The sequence below is a fragment of the Ambystoma mexicanum genome, chromosome 4p (assembly GCF_040938575.1).
Source record: "Ambystoma mexicanum isolate Mex_15411 chromosome 4p, UKY_AmexF1_1, whole genome shotgun sequence".
Classification (NCBI taxonomy): Eukaryota; Metazoa; Chordata; class Amphibia; order Caudata; family Ambystomatidae; genus Ambystoma; species Ambystoma mexicanum.
In genome coordinates, this window is record NC_090927.1 from 221116220 (window position 1) to 221123635 (window position 7416).

Below are 7416 nucleotides of genomic sequence, written 5' to 3' on the forward strand. Positions count from 1 at the left end.
AAGAGGCAAAAACAACTGACCCCTTTCAATCAGGATTCGAGAAGAACCTGGGAACGTCGGTAAATATTATGCTGACCAGCATACTAAAATCAAAGGTCTTCGAGGGGCAACCACCAATATTCATTGCTTCAATTGATCTGGTGCAAGCTTTTGATCGTGTAAACAGAAAAAAACTATGGAAAAAACTGGAGAAACAAAAATGTCCATCAGCCATTCTCGCTCAAGTAAAAGCGCTATATAGTGGAACATCGATCAAAATTCGACTCAATGAAGCAGGCTTGTTGTCGGAAAATATAAAAACAAACAGAGGGGTGAAACAAGGCTGCCCCCTGGCACCGGCACTATATAAGGCCTACATGGCGGACATTGCAGATCCCGAAAATGACACCAGATCATTTCCTCCTCAAATAGGCGACTCAAAAGTGACAAGATTGCTGTATGCAGACGACATCTTATTGCTAGATCAAACAGCAATTGGTCTACAGAGACAAATAGACAGCCTCACAGCCTACCTGACTAAAAACGACTTGGAATTGAATACATCTAAAACAAAAATCCTGATCTTAGAAAAACCTGCGAGAACAAAAAAAAAAAAGAAATGGTTCGCAAACTCGGAGCCACTGGAAATAGTGAAAAGCTGTACCTACTTAGGGGTAAAACTATCGTCGAGCAAAATTGAAATATCTATGCAAGAGCATCTGATCTCCAAAACAAAAATGTTAGCAGCTCAGGCAATATCCTTGGACAGAAAATTTGGGAAATTTTCAATCCTCCCATTAATAAACTTCTATAGAGCAAAGGTAGGTCCAACTTTGACCTACGGAGCCGAGGCCATGCTATACCTGCCAAAGTCATTGTGGGCTAAATTAGAAGGTATATTTTGGCGGAGAGTACTACATCTTCCAAATTCCACTTCTGCGACAATCATTCGATGCGAATTGAGTCTCCAATCATTGGAATCTTTGGTAACAAGAAACAGTCTCCTATTCCTGGGTAAAATCATAAGGCAGCCGCGTCCTAAAATACTGGAGATAATATATCAAGAGATGAAGAGTGAAACAAACCCAATGCTATCAAGTTGGTACAGCAGACTATTGGAACAAGCGGAAAAAATTGGATGTTCTGAATGGGAAATAGAACGGATCCCGGAAAAAGTAAAGAAAAAACTGAAAATACAAGACTGGATTGAGACTTTAGATAAGACAGAAGAACTCACAATTACAACACATCACACTATGAACACCCAAAAAGTAGATGAAGTCAGAAACTACCTAAAAAAGTTCCCAGACAAACGACTGAGAACAACTTTCTTGAGAGCAAGGTTAAACATATTGAAAACCAATGAGATTCTCTTTCGAAGAAAACAGTCGACAACCAAAAACTGTAGATATTGTGAGCAGAGGGAAACCGAAACACTACGCCATCTTCTTCTTCACTGCGCAGGAACGGCAACCATGCGAACTATCCATCTCAAACCACTCAAAGATCGGTATCAAACGGCAAACGAAGAAACCTGGTGGAATATGCTAATGTGCGGCAAATCCGCATCTTTGACGGTGGCCACAGCGACCTTCTTGGAAAAATTGAAGCTGGACGAAAAAGAAATAACAGAGAGCTTTCAAACATCCCATTGAACAGAAAATTCCAGGACAGTCCCAAAGGAAAACAGGAAACAAGGATATAAAAAAATTTGGACAGAATTTGTAAAAATTGTAATACAATTATATACAAATAATAAAAAAAAAAAAAAAAAAAAATTAATGTTCTTGTGCACGGTTGTTGACTTGCATGTATTGGATTTTTGGATTGGTGTTGCCCTACAAAACAATTGCAAACACTCTGGCTTTTGAGCCAATTATTCTCAGAAAGTGTGTTGTATAATGCATTAAAACACATTTATATATTTCTCCTATTGCAGTGTGTGTGGGGTGCCCCTACAGCAGCATGATTGTGTGTATTGTGCTAGCGTAGTAGTCTAGGCCGGGCCAGAGTGTGGCGCGACCAGTGATTTTTTGCCGGGGCGAGGAGACACCCCCTTAGCATGGCTCGCACAGGGGGCCCCCCAGAATTTTGTGCTATGCCACTAAATACATGGCCCTGAATAAGCTTACATATTGCATCAATTAATTAGGGGTATAATATTGTGAAACACACGTTTACCAGTTAAAATTAAATGTTATATGCTTATCTGTAACACGTATAACATATGAACGTGTCAACAAAATATTGAGCGGAATGTGGCATATATGGGTTGAGGGCAGAGGAGGAAGGGTCTCTACCCAACAGGGTGAGGATTCTGCTGCAGACAATGGGAAGGTCCAGTGGGTATGGTGCTATTTTGCCTTGACTGAATACCATCATGGGAAAGGAGTGTGAGGTCTTCTGCGTGGTGGAGGGCTATGGGAAAAGGGTCAACTAGGGGCAGAAGGCAAAGGGCATGGGACACAGCATAGGGCTGATGGCCATGAGAAACCATGTGTACCGGTAGAACAGGAAGTTGTCCTAAGCACAGATGTCCTTCGTCTCCACAGCTGCTAGATGTTAAGGATTTCAATCAGGCGACACACACCTTGGTCTCGGCCTAGTATGCAGCGCACAACTGAAATGCTTTTCTTTTTATATTGATTCAATATAGATATGGTACACCATTCATATCACACTCCCTTTTCAAATACCCCGGGTCACAATGGACCATGAACCAGGCTGGTTGGTAAAATACAATATTTATTTATTTATTTTAAAATTCAAAAGAAATCATACAGTCTTTAATATGGGGCAGCAATCACCAACGGGGTGATAATTACAATGAGAATGTGAGCAATGCACTGGGTTTAACCATCTAGTGGAACATCAATACAGCACAGCGGAATAGGATCACTTTTTGGTTTAGGAAAGATAGCACCCAAGTTGCAATGTTCCCTCAACCCACAAATAATAAATTCTGAGTGGATAAACAGAAGCAGCAGGTAATCAGGAATAAGAAATGAGAAACGGAATCCAAATCGGACCTTCCCTCCCCAAATAAGAGAGAAAAACGGATTTTAAACTCCTTTCTATGTTATGAAATGACACTCGAAAATGGACAAATAAATCATGAATGTGTGTCAAAAACCTGGAAGGAAATAGAATTCCACAGTACAGCAACATTGCAAAGACACTAACAATCACAAAGAATACATTACCAAAAGCATACAGTTTGAGAATGAGTGGAAAGTTTAAAACAGATTGCAGCAAAATGACACGCTGGAAACTTTGCAATTTTGCAATTCCTGTCTGAAATTACCCAAAAGGTTTTTAATAAAAACTTGGAGTGTGGTTCTTTTGTTGGGGGATAGCTATATATCACAGGTACAGTCTGGAATTGAAAATAAGTCTCTAGCCGGTAAATTGGGTACGCTATGCAAGATATAAAAAGGTGCGCTTTGAGTCAAATGGAGCGGTGAAAAAGGAAAGGAAATCAGTTGTGACAGGAACAGTTTTACTTTACACTTGAGTATTCAGGCTAGGCCACCAAAGAGGGACACAGTAAGCTTCAGGGTTGATTCGCGAGTTCAACCCTCTCATCCCAGCGCCCAACCCTGGCTCAACCAGTCCGATCAGTCAAAGTAGGACGAATGGTTTAGGATTACACAAGGCAAAATTACTAAAGAGATGGCGCTAGAAATCAAGGGCAGGGTTGCAAGAATAATTCTGACAGTTTGAACAAGTTATCGGGATAAGGATAGGATGACAGATAGTGGGATAAGGACAAATGCAAGACAAGTAGACTATGGATTTCTCTGGGGTAGGGATGATACTTACAGTCCACTTTTAGATTGGGATTTTGGACAGTCAACAGTTCTGGTCACTACAAAGCAGTGCGCTTGGCAAACAGCTGAGCAGCTGGTTCAGGATGCTTCCCAAAAACACCACAGCTTTCCCCTTTGGTTATTTGGGAATTTTAGTGGGATTTCAGAAATGAGGCCTTGCTGGAGCAGGATCAGCAATGATTGGGTTCTGCAGTGGGTCCTGCAGTAGGGTCAGCAATGTTTTGGCCTTGCAGTTGGGATCTGGAATCTGTATGGATAGAACAGGAACACAGCGCAGGAATGTCAGGAAGAGTGTGACTCTAGAGTCTTGTCAGGGACTCTTATTTATAATGCCTAGTGACATCATCAAAGTATAGGACTGGGCAGGCTTAACTAAACACGCCTCGAACAACAGGATTGGACAGGGGTACTAGTCCCACCTCGCTCTAAACTGGTTGGATTTCCAGAAAATGATGTCAGATTTATGATGTGAGTTTTACAATATCCAAACACCTCCCACAGTAACTTTAACTAAAATCCGATTTTGCCACAAACATACATTTATACAATTGCAATCTCTTAGCAAATCATATACACAGGTTACATATTTTGTGCAGTACATTGCAGTCCAATCCTCCAGTCCGTGAGACCTTGTTTTACCCTTCTACCAGTTTTTAGTGCTTTTCAACATTCTATAACTTTATACATGGGTGTGTATCATCATAAGGGATGTATGTACAAAAATTCACATTTGCAACATGGATGCTTTTCTTGTAATCCGCCATACTTTCTCATTTCTGTCCCCAAGGTGTCAGTGAATTCTACTTAGTCTTAAAAGAAAGCCAAAAAATTAACTTCTACACTGCGAAAATTCTACATTTCTACAAAGGGCCTCATTACACGGTAGGCGGTAAGGGCTTACCGGTACCGGTAAGGGCACCGGTACCGGTAAACCCTTACCGCCTTACTATGAGGTCCCTTTGCAGGACCCGACCTTAACAGCTGGTGTAGACCAGCCGTTAAAGTTGGGACCCGCAAAGGGACCTTGGTGCCAATTACGGTACCGCAATTTGCAGTACCGTAATTAGCTCCTTCCCCATTCCCATTATGCCTTATGGGGCAAAAATGGGGAAGGGCCATGGAAGAAGGGGGAATTACCGCCCGCCAACCTTGGAATGGGGTGGCAATTCCCCTTTCCTCCATGGTGGTACCGGTATGGTACCGGCGGCAACCATGGTGCTAATAGCACCATGGTTTACCGCCTTCTGTGTAATGAGGCCCAAAGTCTTGCTGCAGAGATAAAAGTCTTTAAAGTTTATTTATGAAATAGTCTTTGGAGGAAACAAATGGCAGTCCTTTGTCACTGGATCATTTGTTTTCCTTCCTTCAACTGCTACCAACTGTCATTTCCTTCAAAGCAAGGTGGGGGTTTCTCAGCTTAATTGAAGGTTTTATTGCCCCTTCACACTTCAAACTTCCATGCCCTGGGAGTCCATTGTCAGTGCGTTACCCTAGAATAGATTCTTTCCAACCTAGCAATTATCATTTAGGTGTTGGTATCTGCTGAGAGTTTATGGTGTGACTCCCTTTCTTAGGGGGAAGCTTTTAGCTCTGCCATCTGGAATAACTGGTTTTTGAGAGCTTGCAAATTCAGCCCATGTGTTTTAAAATCTTTATTTTCTTATTTTGGGTCCTGCATTAAAACAAACCTGTGGAATAAAATAGCCCATGTGTGTATTATCACCAACAACACAGCCCCTTCACATTGCTAGGTAATGTAAGCTTTCATTCCACAATTTCCTTTTTAAACTGGCCATTTATTTCCCTTCAGTTTGCAAAGGGCCATTTTTCCATGTGTGGTGAAAAGCTAGCTTTTCTTTCTTTAAATTCGGTTTGGCAGCTCCATCAATTCCCACACTATCTTTGCAGCCAAAGACATTTTCTTGCAAGCAGGAGTTTTGTCTGAAGCACGGATATATTTAAACTGACCTTGCTCAGAGAGTTAGAGTCTCTTTAAACTGCTGAGCTTTGGATACTTCTGGAAAAAAATAAACATGTTCCTGTGCGAGTAAAAGTACAGTTCCATGTTGATTTCTGAGTTGGTTTGACAGGGCCTGTCATTCAGGAATTATGCCTGGTTTTGGTGAAGCACAATGAAATATCCTGGGCATGGCAGGGCCTTTTTAATCACAGTAGTTTAAGACAGAACAGATGGAATTAGCGTCAAAGCAGCATTTTTAAAGGGTGAAAAAGTTTCATTTTAAGGGGAATTTTGGGTTTTCAGCAAAGCAGTGCTGAATTTTCATTTTATTCCTTTTATATGTTTCAGAACACACTGGCACGCTCCTTCAGTGTGTCCCCTTGTTCCATCCTGCCTGAAGTGTGCTTGGCAGGACAGTGGAGCCATATTTTTGTTGTTGCAAAAATGCAGTTTTGAGGTCCTGGTGTGCACAGGAGCCAGCGCAGCCATTTGCTGTTTTCTGCGGACTGGCAGCTTGGTGATGTGGTAAAATGCTGTTGATTGGCTCAATATATGCCGCACAGAACACCATGCTGCAGCCACCACCTCCAGCTGTGATGACGCAGCAGAGGGGCCTAGGATGTTCCAAGGCCACCGTGCACTAGGACAACGAAATCGGGAAACATCATGCCCAAAACTATGCTCTTGTCCAGCGTGCCCAAATGATGTTAGTGGCACCATTGACTGGGGCCAGCAGCAGTCACCAGTTGTAGCACCATCCTGTAAAGTAGCTGAGTGCAGTGTGTCACTGACAGCGACCTTCTTTAGGAAAGACCCCTCCAGCTACATTATGAATTGAGGGACTTATTGCCCTTCTTGTGGGGTCTCAGTTTGCCTGGGGGGAAGTTTAAGCATGCAGTGGTGGTGGCCAATTGGAGGAGGCATATGGTGCTCCACTGCCCTTCCCGGCTATAGGGCATTGTGCTAGGGGTCGAGGGGAGCTATGTGAGTGGGACTGGTCTCACAGGAAGACTCAACAAACTATGAGAGTGGTAGTTGTCTGTGGGTGAGCCCGAAAACTTTACAATCATTAGTGAGGGTTGCATCAATGGCAGCTGGGCTCTGAGAAAGTCCAAGAACCTTAGTGGGTGGCTGTGCCTTGTGGGAGAACATGAGATCTTTTGACTAGTGTGTGATCAGGATTCACAAACATTACGTGCACTACAGTCAATAAATTGGTATTTGGGAAACAACATCTGGTTAGGGCCTCAATATAATTAGAACTACAGCTTTCCATTTCGCAAAAAGTCATCGTCCAAGTTGTAATGTGTAAATGTCATTCCACAGCCTTTTGCAAGGAAGTGCTCCTCCATATTTATAAAAGTAAATTTTTCAACATGCAGTGCTTCAAGGTGGCAGGGGGACACACTTTTGCAATTCTACAGCTACTCGCATAAGAGCTGTTGGCTAGACAGACCGCTTGCTGTAACAATATTGTAACATGCCCTCATCCCTTTCCATGAAGAGATGCCCAGTAGTTGGGCATTAATAATCTGTGGCCGATTGCCATCTGTCTGTTCCTTTTCATTTTCATCACCGGTCTATATTCACAATACCCGAGACACTGAGGAGGATGCCCCACAGATTCTCCTCCCTATAGGCTGTGCC